Source organism: Musa acuminata, chromosome BXJ2-11 (genome assembly GCF_036884655.1).
Source record: "Musa acuminata AAA Group cultivar baxijiao chromosome BXJ2-11, Cavendish_Baxijiao_AAA, whole genome shotgun sequence".
Classification (NCBI taxonomy): Eukaryota; Viridiplantae; Streptophyta; class Magnoliopsida; order Zingiberales; family Musaceae; genus Musa; species Musa acuminata.
The window spans coordinates 22,224,874-22,247,603 of NC_088348.1; the positions used below are offsets into that span (position 1 = coordinate 22,224,874).

Sequence of the window (22,730 nt, forward strand, 5' to 3'; positions counted from 1 at the left end):
AGGATGCTAATTGCTCAGCAACCTGCGTGTCTTGTCACCGTCCCAGCATGAGTGGGCCACATGGCCTCATGTTTTTTATATTTTTAATTCTATCCATTCTGTTTTTTATATTTTTAAAATTATATTAAGATCTTTATATTAATAAAAATGAATTATTTAATTTTATTTCTTTTCGACTTTATTGATTAAAATATTATACATACTTAATAATAAATCAAAATAAGATAGAATTAATACGTGTTCAGTAATAAATCATATTTTTATTAATAAAATCAAAAAACAGAATTAAATATTTTACTTTTATAAATATAAAAATCTTAATATAATTTTTAAAATTATAAAAATTAAAATATTAAAGATAATTAATTACTGTAAAGCCCAAAAGAAAAAAAGAAAAAAGCCCTCTCTCTCAGTGGAGCCCAGAATCGAGTGGGTCTCACAAAGAAGGAAATGGAGCCCAAAGGCTCTCGCTCTCTCTTTTCTCTGTCTGTGAGTGGAGCCCGAAAGTTATATCTCTGTGACTGGGTCACAGAGAAGGATATGGAGCCCAAAAGCACACGCTCTCTCTCTCTCTCTCTCTGATTGGGTCACAGAGAACAGACACCCTCACATGGAGAGACTGTCACATGCCCCTGGTGATGGTGATACTGGAAGGCTGAAATCTCACTGTATCTCTCTTCCCCTCTTCTTCTACTCTTTTAACGCCCCCTGCTCGTCGTACAACAACTATGTGGCGCTGCTCCTGAGCTCCTGCGGGCTGTGTGCTCACTTTACACCCTTCCCCATTCACCGTTGCTTGGAAAAGTCTTGAGGGGAGCCAAAAGGATGCCCTCCTCCTCCACTTCTCCTCTGCATCTTGCCCTGTGCTGCGTCACTCTCCTTTCTCTTCACTTTTGTGCTGCAGTCCCTACGACAAAGGTTGGTTTTGGCTACCGCTTGGTGTCGATCGAGGAGAACAGGAATGGAGGTGGGCTGATAGGTCATCTCCAACTGAAGCGGAGCACCTCTGCTTATGGCCCTGATATCCCCCATCTCAGACTCTTCGTGAAGTAAGAACACATGTTCTTTCTCTCTGTGCGTGTATATGTGTGTATATTTTAGCTCATCATGGTTGATCATCTCTAGGCATGAAACCAAGGATCGACTGAGGGTCCACATAACTGATGCAGAGGAGGGAAGATGGGAAGTCCCCTACAACCTGCTCCCAAGAGAACATCCCCCGCCATCGGGGAGCAAAGCCTCCACAACTCCCTTCACGGCGTCGGAATACGCAGGGGATGAGCTCATCTTCAGCTACACGTCCGATCCATTCACGTTTGTGGTGAAGAGGAAGGCCAATGGGCAGACGCTGTTCGATTCGAGTTGTGGCACCATAGTCTTCAAGGATCAATACCTCGAAATCTCCACTCACCTGCCCAAGACTGCTTCCCTGTATGGGCTTGGCGAGAACACGCAACCTGGAGGGATACGTTTGCGCCCGAGCGATCCCTACACCCTTTACACGACCGATATCTCGGCTATCAATCTAAATTCTGATCTCTACGGGTCTCACCCTGTTTACATGGACTTGAGGAACGAGGGAGGCGAGGCCGCTGCTCATGCTGTGCTGTTGCTCAACAGCAATGGCATGGATGTGCTGTACACAGGCACGGAGCTCACATACAAGGTCATCGGAGGAGTGCTCGACTTTTACTTCTTTGCCGGGCCTTCGCCGCTGGCGGTGGTGGATCAGTACACTGCTCTCATCGGTCGCCCTGCTCCCATGCCGTACTGGGCGCTAGGTAGATCATCCAACTGTTCTCATTCCTCTGTTCTGGAGTTTGTTTTGACGCTATTTAGCTAGATTTAGCTGCTTCAACTCACGTCGCACAAAGAACTTGGTTTGTGTCCTCCCTCTATTCTGCTTACTACTCATTGTTTTGACAGGATTCCACCAATGCAGATGGGGCTACAAAAACCTCTCGGTGGTGGAAGGGGTGGTGGAGGGCTACAAGAAGGCTCGGATACCTCTTGATGTGATCTGGAACGATGACGATCACATGGATGCAGCCAAGGACTTCACGCTCGACCCTGTCAACTACCCGCGGCCGAAGCTGCTCGACTTCCTCAGCAGAATCCATTCGCAAGGCATGAAGTACATCGTGCTCATCGATCCCGGAATAGCCGTTAACTCCAGCTACGGTGTCTACCAGAGGGGAATGGCCAAGGACGTCTTCATCAAGTACGAGGGCAAGCCTTACCTGGCTCAGGTGTGGCCTGGGCCTGTCTACTTCCCGGACTACCTCAACCCCAACGGGGTCGCGTGGTGGGTCGATGAGATTGCCAGGTTCCACGAACTGGTGCCCGTCGATGGCCTCTGGATCGACATGAACGAGGCTTCAAACTTCTGCACAGGGAAGTACGAGCTCCCAGCCAACCATTCGTGCCCGGTGCCGGGTTCCAAAACACCATGGATTTGTTGTCTGGATTGCAAGAACATCACCAACACCAGATGGGACGAGCCGCCCTACAAGATCAACGCATCAGGATCGCAGGCTCCGTTGGGTTCCAAGACGATAGCCACGAGCGCGACGCATTACGGTGGAATCCTGGAGTACAATGCACACAGCTTGTATGGCTTCTCCCAGGCCATTGCTACTCACGAGGCCCTCCAGGGACTCCAGGGGAAGCGTCCCTTCATTCTCTCCCGCTCCACTTTTGTGGGATCGGGAGCGTATGCTGCGCATTGGACGGGCGACAACAAGGGCAACTGGGTCAACCTCCGCTACTCGATATCCACCGTGCTGAACTTTGGGCTCTTCGGCATGCCCATGGTCGGCTCCGACATCTGCGGCTTCTACCCAGCACCCACGGAGGAGCTCTGCAACCGCTGGATCCAGCTCGGTGCGTTCTATCCCTTCTCAAGAGACCACGCCAACTTTGCTTCGCCGAGACAAGAGCTTTACGTGTGGGACTCGGTCGCCAAATCTGCAAGAAATGCTTTGGGCATGCGGTACAAGCTGCTCCCCTATCTGTATACGTTGAACTACGAAGCTCACACCAGTGGCGCGCCAATGGCGAGGCCTGTATTCTTCTCGTTCCCCAACTTCACAGCAAGCTACGGGCTCAGCACTCAGTTCTTGCTAGGGAGCAGCGTCATGGTGTCGCCGGTCCTGAACAAGGCCAAGACGAAAGTGAAAGCGATGTTCCCCCCTGGCACCTGGTATAACCTGTTCGACATGACCAAGGCCGTCATTTCCAAGGACGAGCGCTACATAACTCTCGATGCTCCGCTGAACGAGATCAACGTGCATGTGTACCAGAACACCCGATGCAGAGAGGAGGGATGATCTCCAAGGAGGCGAGAGCGACACCGTTTACGCTTATCGTGTCCTTCCCCTTTGGAGCCGCCGAAGGAGATGCCAGAGGGAGCGTGTACGTGGACGACGACGAGCGCCCGGAGATGAAGCTCGTGGACGGGGAGGCTTCCTACATCGAGTTCTATGCCAGCCTTCGTGAGAAGACGACGGTCACGGTGTGGTCTCAAGTGGAGTTGGGGAGCTTCAGTCTGCAGAAGGGTTTGCTGATCGAGAAGGTGCGCGTGCTGGGGCTGCAGGGAAGCGGACAGGCGCTGGTGATCGAGGTGGATGGCGAACCCTCGGCGGATGCTTACTTTGCCGAGACTTCTCCGATGCATCAAGAAGAGAAGGTGGAGGGAGGGAACAGCAGGAGTAGCACGGTGGTGGAGGTTGCAGGACTGTCGTTGCCTCTGGGGAAGAAGTTCTCCATGACTTGGAAGATGGGGATCAATGAATGATTCAGTCTCCTACTGCTTTGCCTTGTTTCTTCATTTCCCTGTGATCACCTGGATAGCCAAACCAAATCTTGCTTTCCTCCCGAGGGATATAAATCCAGATTTGATGAAAGAAGGAACTTATATTTCTGGCCTTTTTATCCGATTGTTTTCACTTATTTGCAATCATTTTGCTGTTGCCCAACACCAAGTAGATGATGATCAATTTGAATGCAATATTTGCTGACGAATGACACACAGATTTAGAGAGCTGCAAATAAGACACAGCAGCTTATTTTTATCTCAGTAACACAAGATGCATGCATATTTTATCTTTCGAAGAGAGTCAGCGAAGATGCAGAAAAAGTGTTAAAGTGTTTAGATGGGGTTCGATCTCGATTGCTTATGTTCCAAGGATAAGAAGTCCCTTGTCAACTTTCTTTCTCAAGGAAAGATTCTGAGCGCTATCGTATTTAATTTAAATATATGAAGAAAAGAAGAGATTATATGTAAGTATAATTTTTTATAATAATAATAATAATAATAATAATATATTATTAGTCTAGATCAAATTAAATAGAAGACGAAGAAATCAAGACAGATGTAAAAAAATGGAATGTGAACTTTAAAAAAAAATATTTATAAATCTTGAACTATTCGTTAACTTTGAACCCAACTAAACACTTCAGATTTGGATGGATTTATATATGTAAATGCTATATATTTATAGGTGTAGAATAATAATTTAGATCAAAAGATGTTAGTTTGGTAAGTCCCATAGTCCCACGTCGGGAAAACAAGGCATGTTATCTCCTATTGGAACTATAAATAAGGGTTTGGGCTTTAAAGTCAGGAACACCACAAGATGCACCATAAGAAAAACCTAAGTATTTGCTTTGGGTTTAAGTCCATACTCAGTTCAATAATTTGGGCTTATAGTTGAGGTTTTTCTTGTGCTCCTCTTTCGTCCGTAGATGTAGGTCAGTGGATGTAGGTCAAGGTTAATTGATCGAACCACGTAAATCTGGTGTTCTTGTCGCTTCTTTTATTTTTCTGCTTTATTGTCTTTGTCGGGTTGCCAAAATTACCCTTTGGTAAATTTCCTAGGACTAGCTTTAACAAAAGACCCTTATTTTAAAACTCTATCTATTCAGATTATTTAAAAGATAAGAAATAAAAATATTAAAATCCTTCAAAAACTAATACTTTAAAGATAAAAATATTAAAACAAACACTTCCTCTTAGTATATTTTTAAAGATAAGTCCTAACTTGCTTGAAATATCTTGAAACGATTTTTGGGGAAAGATTTTATAAAAATATATGTGACATTATCTATGCTCTCGATTACCATGACTTTGATGAAATAATACCTTGAGGCATCTTTTCTCGGATTAAATAATATTAATTTTAATATGCTTGATTCACAAATTAGAATTATAACTCATTTTTAGGTATTTTGACTATCACATTATAAAATAGTTGGTTTATTAATTTAACAGCAAACGTCCAAACACTTTGATCATATATATTCTTGAGTTGTAGGTGAGGAAACATTATATTATGCTTAGATAGACACTTTGATCATAACGGGGTGAGCATATAAAGCTCAGCAAGCGACTAACATATCCAAAATAAAGAGGACAGTTTTTTTTTTCAAACAAATAAGGTATCAAAAATACAAAGCAAAGATATAAGATGAAACAAAAGCATGTGTTGTTTGAATACAGAATTACGATGTCATTTCGTTCCAAGCATGTTTTATTCATATAATCGAGGAAGGGTAATTGGACCATATCATTGACATAAGGAGCATATCCATGGCATATGGTAATTTCAAGGTATAACAAAGTCTTATAATATTTCGGAAATATATCAAAGAACAAAACATGAATAGAAGCTCAAATGTCACATGTCGATGCATTCATTTCATTCTTATCCAAAGCATGCATAGAAACATAGCCAAAGCTTTGGATATCATATCAAACACATAGAAGGTGAAGTGGGATCATAACATAATATGGTCAATCCATTTCTGAATGACCACCAAACATAAGTCTCCCACGTCTGGGAGCTCCATCCATGCACGTCTGAGTGAAGTCATAGGGGTCCGACAGAGCATCGCGGGCTCTAAGCATAACTCCCTTTACCATTTCTAGCAAATGTTCACATTTATCCCACAAACACTAGAGTATAATGGGACAGTATGAATAATGAAATTAGCATATATCAGAAGCACATGTGGAACAACGAAATGCACATATGCCTTTCGAGTCTATACGATACAAACATAATCTTTCACAAATGTATTCAGATTTGAAAGGAAACAAAAGCAAGAGCATACAAGGATTTCAAGAAATCACATATAGCTCAATTGAAATAAGAAAGTTAGATGAATTCAATGTCCAAAGAAACGAAATTGGAAGAGGCACATATCGAAAGCAAATGTGGAACAATGGGATGCATGTGCTGAATCATTACGATGCAAACATGAACTTTAGATGATAGCTGCAGATGAATAAATAAATAAAGGATAAAAGTATATAGGAATTTAAGGTAATAATATAAATCTTAACTGAAGTAAGAGTTTTTGCCGAAATCTATTTCCAAAGAGAAGAAACAAGGAAACCCGAAATTGACCAAAGCTCGATTTTAGCAGAATTTGATAGGAACATTGTATAAACTATTTGGATAATCAATTATACTCAAATTTATACAAAATAGGTGTCATTAGAAAGCTTTGTCATTCTAGTTTTAGGCAAATCAATTTTACAAGAATTGGAATTTTACAATAGGGAGTTACAGATAATTTTGTAGTGAAAGGTCTGAAAATATTTGCTCTGTTTTACTTAATCCATAGGGTCGATAAAACTAGATTTTTCAATTAGCAATTATGCTCCAAAAATTTCAAATCAGGTTTATAAAAAAGCATTTTGAGTCTAGCTTCGAATAAATCATACTTTGTATGAATCTGAGTTCACACCAGAAAGTTATAAGTAGTTAAGCAACAAGAGATCAGAAATTTTAGTCCCTATTTTGCAGAATCTGTAGGGTTAATTTAAATAGAAGTCTTAGTATGTTGAATCTCGGATTTTGATGATAAAATCAATTGATGGGTTAAATAATCTAATCCATATTATTGAGTTAAGTGTGCAGGATTAACTACGATAACCAGAAAACACAAAGCAAGGATACCGGAGTCAAGTTCGGACGTTTAAGAGTCCGAAGAATCGTCGGAGATGCTGCCGGAACCAACCGAGAAGAAATCGGGAACCTATCGGAATTTTCGGAAGTTCGCCGAAGAGATCGTCGGAGGTTCACAGAGATCACCGAGAAGGCTCGACTACTCATTAAAGTCATCACAAGTTCGGGAGCTTGCTGGGAGCCCATCGGAAGAAGTTCGTCGGAAAGCTCGCCGAAACAATACTCGACGTTCGCAGTTGAAAACTTGCTTAGGATGTGTTTTGTTATGTAGTTCACTTATAATTAGGATTATGATTAAGAGATAATCCTATATCCTGGTTAGGGGCCAACTGGGCCCAAAATTAGACTTGGTTTGGGCTAAATTTGAACCCCAACAAGTGAACCGAAGGGTCTGGCGGTGGCACCGCCAGACTGGGCGGTTGCACCACCCAGCACCCGAGAGCTGGGCGGTAGCACCGCTGGGCTGGGCGGTGGCACCGCCCAGCACTATCAGTGTCTGACATTGACAGGCAACGGCACCGCCACTGACAAGCGGTGGCATCGCCAGCATCGGGAACTCGAAGAGAATTCAAATTTTGGAGCCCAAATTTGAATCCTCTTGAGGCCTATAAATATCCCTCAAATCTCAGCTGAGATCACAATTTTTTGAGCAGCAAGTGTTTGAGAGAAAGGCCTTAGAAAAGTCTTAGCTAGCCTTGTTTTCAATTTGCTAGTGTTCACCTCCTTCTTTCTTGCTGAAAATCTGTAAGAGAGTGAACTGCTTGTAAAAAGTTGTAAGAGGGGTATTCACCCTTCCCTTTCAAGAGATTTGCTAGTGGAAGGTGGGAGCCTCATCGAAGAGGGGCCTTGCAAGTGGATGTAGGTCATTTGACCGAACCATTGTAAAATCGGTGTGATCTCTGGTTTGCATTTACTTATTGTCATTTACATTACTGCAAACCATTTGCAGTTTAATGCTATACTGCTTTGTCTCTGTCTTACTTATCCCTTCAAATTAAAACGCAATCGAAACGATTTTAAACAAAAACATTGCTTTTCTCGTACGAAGTTTCCGAAAAGTGTTTAAATCGTGAAAAGTTATCGCACTTTACCGCTGCACTAATTCACCCCCCCCCTCTTAGTGTCGCTCCAATCCTAACAATTAGTATCAGAGCAAGGCTCACTCTCATATTTGGTTTAATACCCAAGAGAGATGGCTTACTCCGGCATGCATGAGGGACACTCTATCACACGTCCACCTATGTTTAATGGGTCGGATTACATCTACTGGAAGACCCATATGAGGATCTTCCTCATTTCCATGGATTTCAAACTATGGACTATTGTCGAAAACGGATTTCAAAAATCTTCTCTTCCGATGAGCGAATGGAATGAATCGGAGAAGAAGGTTTTTGCTTTAAACGCAAAGGCTATGAATGCCTTGTTTTGTGCACTAGACAAAAATGAATTTAATCGTGCTTCAATTTGTGATTCGGCTTTTGATATTTGGAGAATTCTTGAGGTCACTCATGAAGGCACTAGCCGAGTAAAAGAGTCCAAAATCAACATCCTTGTGCACTCTTACAAACTTTTCCGAATGAAACCAAGTGAGTCCATCGGAGACATGTACACCCGGTTCATAGATGTCATCAATGGACTCAAAGCTCTTGGTAAAGATTTTACTAACTTTGAACTAGTAACTAAAATCTTAAGATCCCTCCCTAAAAGTTGGGATCCAAAAGTTACGGTAATTCAAGAGGCCAAAGACCTTAAAACATTCCCTTTTGAAGAACTTATTGGGTCTCTAATGACCTATGAAATGACATGTCAAGCTCATGATGAGCTCGAGAACCCCCTTCCAAAGAACAGGAAGGATATGACACTCACATCACAAGAAGACCACTTGAAAGGAACATCAAGTGATGAGGACAGTGACAATGACATTGCACTTTTGACTCAAAAATTTAAAAAATATTTAAGAAAGAACAAATTTAAAAATAATACAAAAAATAAGTTTGAACACAAGAAGGACCAAGTGATTTGCTATAAATGCAAAAAACCGGGACACTACAAGAACGATTGCCCTCAAGCCAAAAAGAGAACATCAAAGAAGAAGGCGCTCAAGGCAACGTGGGATGATTCAAGCGCATCCGAAGAAGAGGAGTCCAACACCGAGCAAGTTGCTCATTACGCCCTAATGGCCATCGAAGAAAAGTTAACAGATTTAATTGATGCAGATTTACCTTATCATGAATTATTAAATGCTTTCCATAAGTTATTTGATGAATGTAAGACAATTAGTAGAAAATACAAATTGCTAAAAAAGGAACATGATAGTCTCACTTGTGATATCGATAAATTAAAAACTGAATATCATGATAGTTTAGCTCCATGTATAAAATGTCATGATCTAGAATCTCTCTAAAAGGAGAACTTGCTACTTAAGGACACCTTGAAGAAATTTGAGATTGGTAGCAAATCTTTGAATTGTTGAATCTCGGATTTTGATGATGAAACTAATTGATTGTGTTTAAATGTTTGACTACATTTTGAGTGATACAGGTCTACTCGATCAGGATTAGACAATTAACGCAGGAGGAATTGACGTTGCGTCGGAGGAGATCACGTCAGGATATTGGATGGCAGAAGGCTTCGGGCGTCGGGCATCGGGCCAAGGAGAGCGAAATTGCGCCAAGGATATCGGGGTTGCGGAGGTCAACCGCCGATTGGGCAACAAGCTGCAAGAGAGGACGATGCACCGAAGAATCGGATGAAGCGCCAACCAATGACGTGCCGGGCAACAGAATGTCAATTTGCGTTATAATAATTGTCTAGATCGGAGTAGAGTGTTTGCTTGTGTGTGCAGGATTAACTACGATAACCAAAAAACACAAAGCGAGAATACCGGAGTCAAGTTCGATGGACGTTTAAGAGTCCGAAGAATCGTCGGAGATGCTGCCAGAACCAACCGAGAAGAAATCGGGAACCTGTCGGAATTTTCGGAAGTTCGCCGAAGAGATCGTCGGAGGTTCACGGAGATCACCGAGAAGGCTCGGCTACTCATTAAAGTCATCACAAGTTCGGGAGCTTGCTAGAAGCCCGTCAACAGAAAGTTCGTCGGAAAGCTCGCCAGAACAAGACTCGACGTTCGCGGTTGAAAATTTGCTTAGGATGTGTTTTGGTTATGTAGTCCACTTGTAATTAGGATTAGGATTAAGAGATAATCCTATATCCTGGTTAGGGGCCAACTGGGCCCAAAGTCAGAGTTGGTTTAGGCTAAAAATTAAGCTAAACCAGCGAACTAGAGAGCCAAGATTGAAGCCCAACTAGTGGCTGAAAACACTGTAGTCGGGCTGAAAACACTGTAGGCGGTGGCACCGCCTAGCTGGGCGGTGGCACCGCCCACCACCCGAGAGCTGGGCGGTGACACCTCCTGGCTGGGCGGTGGCACCGCCCAGCACCCGAGCCCTGGGCGGTGGCACCGCTTGGCTGGGCGGTGGCACCTCCAACAGCGGGAACCCAAAGAGAATTCAAATTTTGAAGCCCAAATTTGAATCCTCTTGAGGCCTATAAATACCCCTCAAATCTCAGCTGAGAGAACAACTTTTTGAGCAGCAAGTGTTTGAGAGAAAAGCCTTAGAAAAGTGTTAGCTTGTCTTGTTTTTAATTTGCTAGTGTTCACCTCCTTCTTTCTTGTTGAAAATCTGTAAGAGAGTGAACTGCTTGTAAAAGTTGTAAGAGGGGTATTCACCCTTCACTTTCAAGAGATTTGCTAGTGGAAGGTGGAAGCCTCATCGAAGAGGGGCCTCGCAAGTGGATGTAGGTCACTTGACCGAACCACTTTAAAAACGGCGTAATCTCTGGTTTGAATTTCTTATTGTCATTTACATTACTGCAAATCTCCTTACTTGCTTTGTTTCATCATTACCTTTGCTGTGCAACTTTAAGAATACGCTTTCAAGTTAAGCTTTTCAAGTTCCGTTCTTATCGTACGAAAGATTTTAGTAAAACCGAAGTTTTAATCCGCTGCACTAATTCACCCCCCCCTCTTAGTGCCACTCCGATCCTAACAATTGGTATCAGAGCCACGGTTTTCTACTTTGGTTTAACACCCAAATAGAAATGGCTCTTTATGGCTTTCAAGAGGGTCATTCTCTCATTCGTCCTCCCTTTTTCAATGGGACGGACTACACTTGTTGGAAAACTCAAATGAGAGTTTTCTTACTTTCTTTGGATTTGAATTTATGGCACATAGTCGAAAATGGATTTGAAATGTCTTCTCTCCCAATGAACCATTGGAATGATTTGGAGAAGAAGATGTTTTCTCTAAATGCAAAGGCTATGAATGCCTTATATTGTGCACTTGACAAAAATGAATTTAATCGTGTTTCGATGTGTGACTCGGCTTTTGATATTTGGAGAACTCTAGAGGTCACTCATGAAGGCACTAGCCGAGTGAAAGAGTCCAAAATCAATATTCTTGTGCATTCTTACGAACTTTTCCGGATGAAACCAAGTGAGTCCATCGGAGACATGTACACCCGGTTCACGGATGTCATCAATGGACTCAAAGCTCTTGGTAAAAGTTTTTCTAATTTTGAACTAGTCACTAAAATCTTAAGATCCCTTCCAAAAAGTTGGGATCCAAAAGTTACGGCCATTCAAGAGGCCAAGGACCTTAAAACATTCCCTCTCGAAGAACTTATTGGGTCTCTAATGACCTACGAAATGAACAATGTGACAAAAAAGAAACTCGAGAACAACCTTCCAAATGATAGGAAGGATTTGGGACATAGAACACATGAAGACCACTCGAGCATAAGCTCAAGTGATGGTGAACTTAAACTACTAATGAAACAAAAATTAAAAAGCAAAAAGAATGGAACTACTTGCTTTGAACGCAAGAAGAACAAAAGTTGGGATGAATTGAGCTCTTCCGAAGACGAGGAGAAAATCAAGAAAGGCGAGGTGGCAAACTATGCCTCACCCTCTTTCAACAATGAGGTAATCAAAATCCCACTAATTTATTTCGAAATTACATAATACTTTCTTGAGTTATTTTTAATTTAGTTTAGGATTAATTTTCTTGAAAATTGCTTGTGTTATGTTAATGCAATAAAATGTTAGATATAAATATAATGCTTATACACCTAGTAAGATTAATCTTATATATGTGCTTGAGAAGCAAGAATTTGTACTTTGACGATTTCCATATTGATTTTCAATGACGATGCATGACTTTTGAATGGAAGGTTTGATGATTTTTTTATGAACCTTATCTTTGGTTTTCAAACATGATGTATAGTTTTGACATAAGAACAAAAATTTGAAGCATGCTAATATAAAGTCAATCATATAAAGTAAAACTAAAGAAATTTTAAATATCTATAAGAATCATTCAAAATTATGTTCAATAAAACCTTACTTGATGTTGTAATGAAACTTTTGAAAGTTTTGATGCTATGATTTGATGATTTTATGCATGAGATTGTAAAGTTATACATGATGATTTTTTGGTCTTGATGGTTTTTATGACAAAATTCATTTTTCGATCCTAAATGTTGATGCACATTTTTATCTAGCATAAATGACATGAATTTAAATAACTAAAAAGAGAAAAGCATTGTTCTTGAAAATTATTTTTCTCTATCTTGTTGATTTATATGAATCCCTTGAAAATGATTTTGGTTTGATGATTTGAATTACAAATGAGTTATATCAAAATCATGATATTGATTTGACTTGAAGTAATGAGTTGAAATCATTTTTTTTTTGAATTATGTGTTGCACTTTTTTATCTTGATGATCTTTGATTTTTTTTTGTTTTAAAACGATGATGCATGGATTTGAAAGAAAAGGAGATGCATGCATGGAATCAATCAATAAGTTGAAACAAAAGGAGGAAAGATTTTTTATTGAAAATTTTCTTTTTCTCTATCTTATTGATTTATACCTAAGAGACCAATAAAATTATTTATGTCATTTTGAATCTCTTGAAAGAAATGTTGAGATTTTGATGATTTAGACGATTTGAATTTGAATGAGTTTTATCTAAAATCATGATCTTGATTCTGTGATATTTACAAATTAAGATTTATTATGAATCAAGATTTTTCATTAATCGATCTCCTAAGATTTTCTTTTGATTATTAATGAGTAGGTTTTTCAAAAAGAAATCATGTCTTCTGGTATTCACATGTTCTAATCCTTCATGATAAAATTTTTATGTAATTCCTTATATTCATGAAATGTTTATCTCATCACCAATTATTTTCTTCTTGAGATTCCTTATTTGGTGATATAAAATCGTGCATGAAATACTCTTGAGATTATTTTGATGCATACAAATGAAAAGTTATGATCATGCATGGTAGGATGCAATTTGACAAATTAATACCATTATGATTTGAAATATTTATAATTTGGAATGATGCATGCAATACTTATGCCTTTTATTATGATAATATATGTGATGTATTGCATATGATGTGAATCATGAATGCTTTAAATGATAAATGTCTTGATATCATGATTGATGATTTTGTTCTATGCATAAGATTTTTAAAATTATGCATAATGAATCTTGTAATTTACAGATTATCGATTTTCTTTTTACCATAATGAAAGTGCCTTATTGATCCTTGTCATAATAAATCTAGCACTTTCGGTTTTAAACATGATACATGTTTTTATTTGACATAAAAAAAAAGGGAGGCATGCTTGAATGAAATAAATCACATGAATTGAAGCAACTAAAAGAGAAGAACATTTTTCTTCTTGAAAATTATTTTTTCTATATTATTGATTTTGATGAATCTATTTGTATTATTTTTATGAATCTCATGGATTATGAAAATGATTTGAATTTAATGGATTTTATTGAAATCATGATCTTGATTTCTCACAATTTTCTATTGAATGAATCAAGTTTGTTTTCTATTTAAAAGGATATTTATCAAAATTTTCATGGTCTTTTAGTATTCATGATATTGATAATTATATTTTGAAACTTTATGTAAATCAAGATTCTTCATCATGATTCTCTCGTGTTATAAAAGAGGAGATGTTCTATGTGAATCATAAGATTTTATATGCATGAATTGAGATTCTTTTTGCTATTAACTAGCAAGAAACTTGTTTTTGTAAACCATGACATGCTACTTGACATCTTGATAATTTATAACTTGAGTTTTCTTTTTGAATCAAGATTGTTTCCTATCATGTTTTCTATCTACAAAAGAAGAAATTTGTCAAAAATGATATATGTCTTTTGACATTCATTTTTCATCTTTATTATTTACCCTTATCATGATTTGAATATTATAGTAAAGAGAAATGAATTACATGATTGTATTGTTATTCCCTTCTATTTGACACTGACAAAGAGGGAGCAAAACTTGCTAGATAGCAAATTTGCTAGCTTGCACAATTTGAAAAGAGGCAAAATAGTCCATCTTGCACATCTCAAAAGATGTAAAATTTTGCTAACTTTTTATGTGCAAAAGTTGATAGCTTGTATACTATAAATTTGCATACCAAAAATACAATCTTGTTTATCTCAAGATGCAAAACATACTAACTTGCACTTTGCAACGGAAGCAAAATTGCTAGCTCAAACATTGCAAAGGAAGCAAAAATTTGCTAGCTTACAATTTACATATTTCAAGAAGCAAGAGTTGCTTTCTTGAACATCTCAATATTGCTAGCTTGCATGATGTAGAACTTGCTATCTTGAACATTACCAAAAGTGCTATCTTATATGCTGTAAAACTTGTATATCTAAAACTTGATAGCTTGAATGTCCCAAGCATGATGCATTACTTGCTAAATTTTCTATCTTCAAAATTGCATGATGATAAAAATTTAATATTATGTTTTTCATGCAATGGTTTGAACCCATATAATAAACACATAAGAGTAGCTACTTCTCCTTTTTGTTGATGACATAGGGGGAGAAGTATATTGATGACTTCATGCATTGAATTAAATATTTTATATATTTGCATGATAGTTTAAATGTTTTTCATAACATGTGATGAATGTTACTTGGATTTGGGATAATCCAAGTGTTCTATCAATGGCATATTGATAGGGGGAGTTTAGTTAAACTCCGGGGAGTTAAGGTTAACTCCGTTAGTCATCAATTAGTTGTCATCATCAAAAAGGGGGAGATTGTTGAATCTCGGATTTTGATGATGAAACTAATTGATTGTGTTTAAATGTTTGACTACATTTTGAGTGATACAGGTCTACTCGATCAGGATTAGACAATTAACGCAGGAGGAATTGACGTTGCGTCGGAGGAGATCACGTTAGGATATTGGATGGCAGAAGGCTTCGGGCGTCGGGCATCGGGCCAAGGAGAGCGAAATTGCGCCAAGGATATCGGGGTTGCGGAGGTCAACCGCCGATTGGGCAACAAGCTGCAAGAGAGGACGATGCACCGAAGAATCGGATGAAGCGCCAACCAATGACGTGCCGGGCAACAGAATGTCAATTTGCGTTATAATAATTGTCTAGATCGGAGTAGAGTGTTTGCTTGTGTGTGCAGGAATAACTACGATAACCAAAAAACACAAAGCGAGAATACCGGAGTCAAGTTCGATGGACGTTTAAGAGTCCGAAGAATCGTCGGAGATGCTGCCAGAACCAACCGAGAAGAAATCGGGAACCTGTCGGAATTTTCGGAAGTTCGCCGAAGAGATCGTCGGAGGTTCACGGAGATCACCGAGAAGGCTCGGCTACTCATTAAAGTCATCACAAGTTCGGGAGCTTGCTAGAAGCCCGTCAGCAGAAAGTTCGTCGGAAAGCTCGCCAGAACAAGACTCGACGTTCGCGGTTGAAAATTTGCTTAGGATGTGTTTTGGTTATGTAGTCCACTTGTAATTAGGATTAGGATTAAGAGATAATCCTATATCCTGGTTAGGGGCCAACTGGGCCCAAAGTCAGAGTTGGTTTAGGCTAAAAATTAAGCTAAACCAGCGAACTAGAGAGCCAAGATTGAAGCCCAACTAGTGGCTGAAAACACTGTAGTCGGGCTGAAAACACTGTAGGCGGTGGCACCGCCTAGCTGGGCGGTGGCACCGCCCACCACCCGAGAGCTGGGCGGTGACACCTCCTGGCTGGGCGGTGGCACCGCCCAGCACCCGAGCCCTGGGCGGTGGCACCGCTTGGCTGGGCGGTGGCACCTCCAACAGCGGGAACCCAAAGAGAATTCAAATTTTGAAGCCCAAATTTGAATCCTCTTGAGGCCTATAAATACCCCTCAAATCTCAGCTGAGAGAACAACTTTTTGAGCAGCAAGTGTTTGAGAGAAAAGCCTTAGAAAAGTGTTAGCTTGTCTTGTTTTTAATTTGCTAGTGTTCACCTCCTTCTTTCTTGTTGAAAATCTGTAAGAGAGTGAACTGCTTGTAAAAGTTGTAAGAGGGGTATTCACCCTTCACTTTCAAGAGATTTGCTAGTGGAAGGTGGAAGCCTCATCGAAGAGGGGCCTCGCAAGTGGATGTAGGTCACTTGACCGAACCACTTTAAAAACGGCGTAATCTCTGGTTTGAATTTCTTATTGTCATTTACATTACTGCAAATCTCCTTACTTGCTTTGTTTCATCATTACCTTTGCTGTGCAACTTTAAGAATACGCTTTCAAGTTAAGCTTTTCAAGTTCCGTTCTTATCGTACGAAAGATTTTAGTAAAACCGAAGTTTTAATCCGCTGCACTAATTCACCCCCCCCTCTTAGTGCCACTCCGATCCTAACATGAATATGATCCTTACAAATAAGGGTCACGTTCCTAAAAGAAGTGGAATCGGATTTGTGATAAGTCCTCACCAAAATTCAACCACCTTCATTAAAGGCTTTGTCTTACATGTTTGGCACCAAAGCAATTGCAACTTTTGTTGCAAATATGGACATAAAACTTATAAATGTCCATTCAAGAAAATTAATCCGAACAAACTAATTTGGGTTCCTAAAGGAACCATGATCAACTCTATGAAATATGATGAACAAGTTAAATCAGTTTTTAAGGCACCCAAAAGAAAATGGGTACCAAAAAATAATCCCTTCTTGTAGAAACATACACCATCACAAGCTAGGAGCAAGAGATGGTATCTAGATAGTGGATGCTTAAGACATATGACTAGAGACTCATCTCATTTCTCTATGCTCACTAGCAAAGAAGAAGGGTACGTCACCTTCGGAGACAACAACCAAGGGAAAATCATTGGCAAGGGAACCATAGGTAACAAATTAAAAATTTCTATTGATGATGTCTTACTAGTTGATGGATTGAAACATAATCTCTTGAGTGTTAGTCAATTATGCGATAAAGGTTATATCGTTAGATTTGAATCAAATGTATGTATTATTAAAAAACCAAACCATAACATGACTATGATTGCATTAAAACAAAATAATGTCTATACCATCCACCTTGATGAACTAAGTAATGAAATGTGCTTCTCTGCTTTAAATGATGATGCTTGGCTTTGGCATAGGAGACTAGGCCATGCAAGCATGAAACTAATATCTAAGATCTCATCTAGAGAATTAGTCCGAGGAATTCCAAATATAAAGTTTATTAAGGACAAAGTATGCGATGCATGTCAACTAGGTAAACAAATAAAAACTAGTTTCAAATCAAAAACTCAAATTAGCACCGCTAGACCATTACAATTGATTAATTTGGACTTATTTGGTCTTATTTGGACTAATTGATACGACAAGTCTAGGAGGAAGCAAATATGCATTTGTAATTGTGGATGACTATACTAGATACACTTGGACCTATTTCTTAGCTCACAAAAGTGATTCTTTCAAGTGTTTCTCTAAATTTTGTAAACTCACTCAAAACGAAAAAGGTTTCATGATTTCATCAATTCGGAGTGATCATGGTGGCGAATTTCAAAACCGTGACTTTCAAAATTTTTGTGAAGTTAATGGATATAATCACAACTTCTCCACTCCGAGAAATCCCCAACAAAATGGAGTAGTTGAAAGAAAAAATAGAAACCTACAAGAAATGACAAGAACTATGTTAAATGAACATAGTTTACCTAAGTATTTTTGGGCCGAAGCCGTAAATACGGCTTGCTACATCATGAATAGGGTCCTAATAAGACCATCCCTATCAAAAACTCCCTATGAATTATGGAATAACAAAAAACCAAATATTTCCTATTTTAAAGTTTTCAGTTGTAAATGCTTTATTTTGAATGAAAATTATGCCTTAGGAAAATTTGATGCTAAATCCGATGAAGGCATCTTTCTTGGTTACTCTTCCGTTTTAAGGTTTTTCGGGGTTTTAACAAAAGAACCTTAGTAATAGAAGAGTCTATTCATGTAGTTTTTAATGAAATTTCTAATTTAAAGAAAAATAATTTTGATGATGATCTTGGTTTTGATAATTTGAATTTAAATGAACCCCCTCCTCAAAATAGCAACTTGGATGCACCTTCTTCCGAAATTTCCTTACCGAAGGAATGGAAGTATATAAATGCTCATCCAAAGGAGCTAATTATAGGAGATACATCAAAAGGGGTTCAAACTCATTCCTCTTTCAAGAATTTTTGTGCTAACGCCGCCTTCCTTTCTCAAATCGAACCTAAATGCATTGACGAGGCCATAAAAGATGATTTTTGGGTTATTGCAATGTAAGAGGAATTGACTCAATTTGAGATGAATAAGGTATGGAAGCTTGTTCCTAGACCTAGTGACCATTTAGTCATTGGTACTAAATGGGTCTTTAGAAACAAGCAAGACGAAAATGGTATCGTGGTTAGAAACAAGGCTAGATTAGTAGCCAAAGGTTTTAACCAAGAAGAAGGTATCGATTACGAAGAAACCTTCGCTCCCGTGGCTCGATTAGAAGCCATTAGGATACTCCTTGCCTATGCTAGTAGTAATAATTTTAAACTATTTCAAATGGATGTCAAAAGTACCTTCTTGAATGGTTTTATTTCCGAAGAAGTATATGTCGAACAACCTCCCGGATTTGAAAATTCTCTTCTTCCTAATCATGTATTCAAATTGACAAAGGCTCTCTATGGCTTGAAACAAGCTCCTAGAGCTTGGTATGAAAGGCTTAGTTCCTTTCTTATTTTAAATAATTTTACCAAAGGCAAGATTGATACTACATTGTTTATTAAACATTTTGAAAATAATTTTCTTATTGTGCAAATTTATGTTGACGATATTATTTTTGGCTCTTCGGATGAATCACTATGTGAATCATTTGCCAAATGTATGAGTCATGAATTTGAAATGAGTTTAATGGGTGAATTAACTTTCTTTTTAGGATTACAAATCAAACAATTTAGGGATGGTATATTTCTTAACCAATCTAAATATACATTAGAATTATTAAAACGATTTAACATGGATAATTCAAAAGTAATAAACACCCCTATGAGTACTACGACTAAGTTAGATATAGATGAAAATAGTGAAAATTTTGATCAAAAAACATATAGGGGAATGATAGGTAGTCTACTCTACCTTACCGCGACTAGACCGGATATTATGTTTAGTGTAGGACTTTGCGTTATGTTTCAATTAAATCCAAAATTATCTCATCTTAAAAGTGTTAAAAGAATATTTAGGTATCTTAAAGGAACTCCAAATCTAGGACTATGGTATCCAAAATCTGAAAATTTCGATTTAATAGCTTATGCAGATGCCGATTTTGGCGGATGCAGGATAGATAGAAAAAGTACATCCGGAACATGCCAATTTTTAGGACATGCACTTGTTTCTTGGACTTCCAAGAAACAAAATTCAATTGCACTATCTACGGTAGAAGCTGAATACATTGCTGCAAGTGCATGCTGTGCACAAGTTGTTTGGATGAAAAGTACATTAGAGGACTATGGAATTCACTTTAAAAACATTCCCATAAAATGTGATAATACTAGTGCCATATGTCTTACTAAAAATCCAATTCAGCACTCTAGAACTAAGCACATCGATGTAAGGCATCATTTCATACGTGATCATGTCCTTAACAATGATGTTATTCTAGAATTCATTGACACAAAGCATCAACTAGCAGATATATTTACAAAAGCCTTGAATGAAGACCAATTTGAATTCATTAGAAGGGAATTAGGTATGTTAAATTGTCCCTAAATAATAAACTTGTTTGAATGGATTTTCCGTAAAGTTTTTCATCTTCTCTCTCTGTTCCTCGGTGAATCTAATTCATCTCCTTCAATTCTAAATGACATGTTAAATTATCTTATCCTACCGCTGCTCAAGATTAATGATTTTATGACATTTTGATTATGAGTTTCAAGTTGACAATTTGAATTTAAATGAGTTTGTATTCGAATTATGATCTTGACTTATTGAAGTTACTACTTGAAATTTTTTTCAATCTCTTCCTTGTACATCTACAATTTTTGTTATTTATAGAAAGAAGAGATTAGATAATATGGATGCATGTTAAATTTTCTTTTAAGATGAACTCTATGTAAATATTTTTGCATACTTAATTTTGAATGATAAAATCTTTGTATGACAAAATATGTGCTTCAAGTCTCAATTCCCTTTTTTGTTGATGACAAAGGGGGAGAAAAGTGATGACTTGTATCATTTTAATAGCATGACTTATATGAATTACAAAAGCTAGAGTGATATGAATGTCTTATGTGCCTTGCAAAATCTTTGAGAATATCGCAAGATCGATTGATCATATTGAAAGCATGTCAAACATGTATATCATGAAATTCATGTTGAAAATCTTTATCTCCTGTCGTAGTAAAAATTGTCTCTTATCATTCGACTTGAAAAGGATTTTCATCAAAGTTTCGCATTTACATTATGCTTAATGAGAATAACGATAAGTTCTACTGTTAGAACTTATCGGTTTATGCTTGAATTCAATGGGATGGAATTCAAGTATTTTTATCTTCTCATAATATGGCATATAGATAGGGGGAGTTATGTTTAACTCCGTCATCAAATGATTGTCATCATCAAAAAGGGGGAGATTGTTGAATCTCGGATTTTGATGATAAAATCAATTGATGGGTTAAATGATCTAATCCATATTATTAAGTTAAGTGTGCAGGATTAACTACAATAATCAGAAAACATAAAGCAAGGATACCGGAGTCAAGTTCGATGGACGTTTAAGAGTCTGAAGAATCGTCGGAGATGTTGCCGGAACCAACCGAGAAGAAATCGGGAACCTGTCGGAATTTTCAGAAGTTTGTCGAAGAGATCGTCAGAGGTTCATAGAGATCACCGAGAAGGCTCGGCTACTCATTAAAGTCATCACAAGTTCGGGAGCTTGATGGGAGCCCGTCGGAAGAAGTTCATCGGAAAGCTCGCCGGAACAATACTCGACGTTCGCGGTTGAAAACTTGCTTAGGATGTGTTTTGTTATGTAGTTCACTTATAATTAGGATTAGGATTAATAGATAATCCTATATCCTGGTTAGGGGCCAACTGGGCCCAAAATTAGACTTGGTTTGGGCTAAATTTGAAGCCCAACAAGTGAACCGAAGGGTCTGGCGATGACACCGCCAGACTGGGCGATTGCACCACCCAGCACCCTAGAGCTGGGCGGTGGCACCGCCCAGCACTCTCAGTGTTAGACGCTGACAAGCGACAGCACCGCCAGCATCAGGAACTCAAAGAGAATTCAAATTTTGGAGCCCAAATTTGAATCCTCTTGAGGCCTATAAATACCCCTCAAATCTCAACTGAGATCACAACTTTTTGAGTAGCAAGTGTTTGAGAGAAAGGCCTTAGAAAAGTCTTAGCTAGCCTTGTTTTCAATTTGCTAGTGTTCACCTCCTTCTTTCTCGCTGAATATCTGTAAGAGAGTGAACTGCTTGTAAAAAGTTATAAGAGGGATATTCACCCTTCCCTTTCAAGAGATTTGCTAGTGGAAGGTGGGAGCCTCATCGAAGAGGGGCCTCGCAAGTGGATGTAGGTCATTTGACCGAACCACTATAAAATCGGCGTGATCTCTGGTTTGCATTTACTTATTGTCATTTACATTACTGCAAACCATTTGCACTTTAATGCTATACTGCTTTGTCTCCGTCTTACTTATCCCTTCAAGTTAAAACGCAATCGAAACGATTTTAAACAAAAACATTGCTTTTATCGTATGAAGTTTCCGAAAAGTGTTTAAATCGTGAAAAGTTATCGCACTTTATCGCTGCACTAATTCACCCCTCCCCCCCCCCCCTCTTAGTGCCGCTCCAATCCTAACATAGTAGGCATTTAAACTCTAAATCATTCGATCTTAGTATCAAAATTAAGATTTTTTTGTCTGCTTTCAAATGGAATAGGTTTTGTCTAAATCAGAATTTATTACAAAATGTTATGACTGAAACATTGCATAGAGGTCAGATTATCAAAAAATTACAGATTCATGGCTTTGTATCAAAACAAAAGAAGGTCTGGTTCTCAGTTAAAATCTCTTAAATTTTATATAATAAAAATGAAAACCGAGATTAAGGTTACTGTGGGATGGTGTTAGAACACTTGTCATAAAATTATTTGAATCTCAAATGTGGGAAAATTGATGAAAAACCTCAAGCTCTTCTTCTTCTTCTTCTTCTTCTTCTTCTTCTTCTTCTTCTTCCCTTCTCTTCTCAAACTCACATTGGCCGCAACTCTTCATGTTTGTTTTCTTTAGCCTTTCATCTAATTCTTTTTTTTTTTCTTTGGGTTTTGGCTAATGCAAAAGTTGCAAGGTGTCATGCATGCATGAAGGGGGCTAGGTGTCATCTTTAGAGTAAACATAAGTGGCACCATTAGGTT

General features: G+C 38.6%; 1 pseudogene; it reads left to right on the forward strand.

Annotated features, from left to right (window-relative positions):
• Positions 1–604: 604 nt before the first annotated feature.
• Positions 605–3,977, forward strand: LOC135627452 (alpha-xylosidase 1-like; annotated as a pseudogene).
• Positions 3,978–22,730: the final 18,753 nt, after the last annotated feature.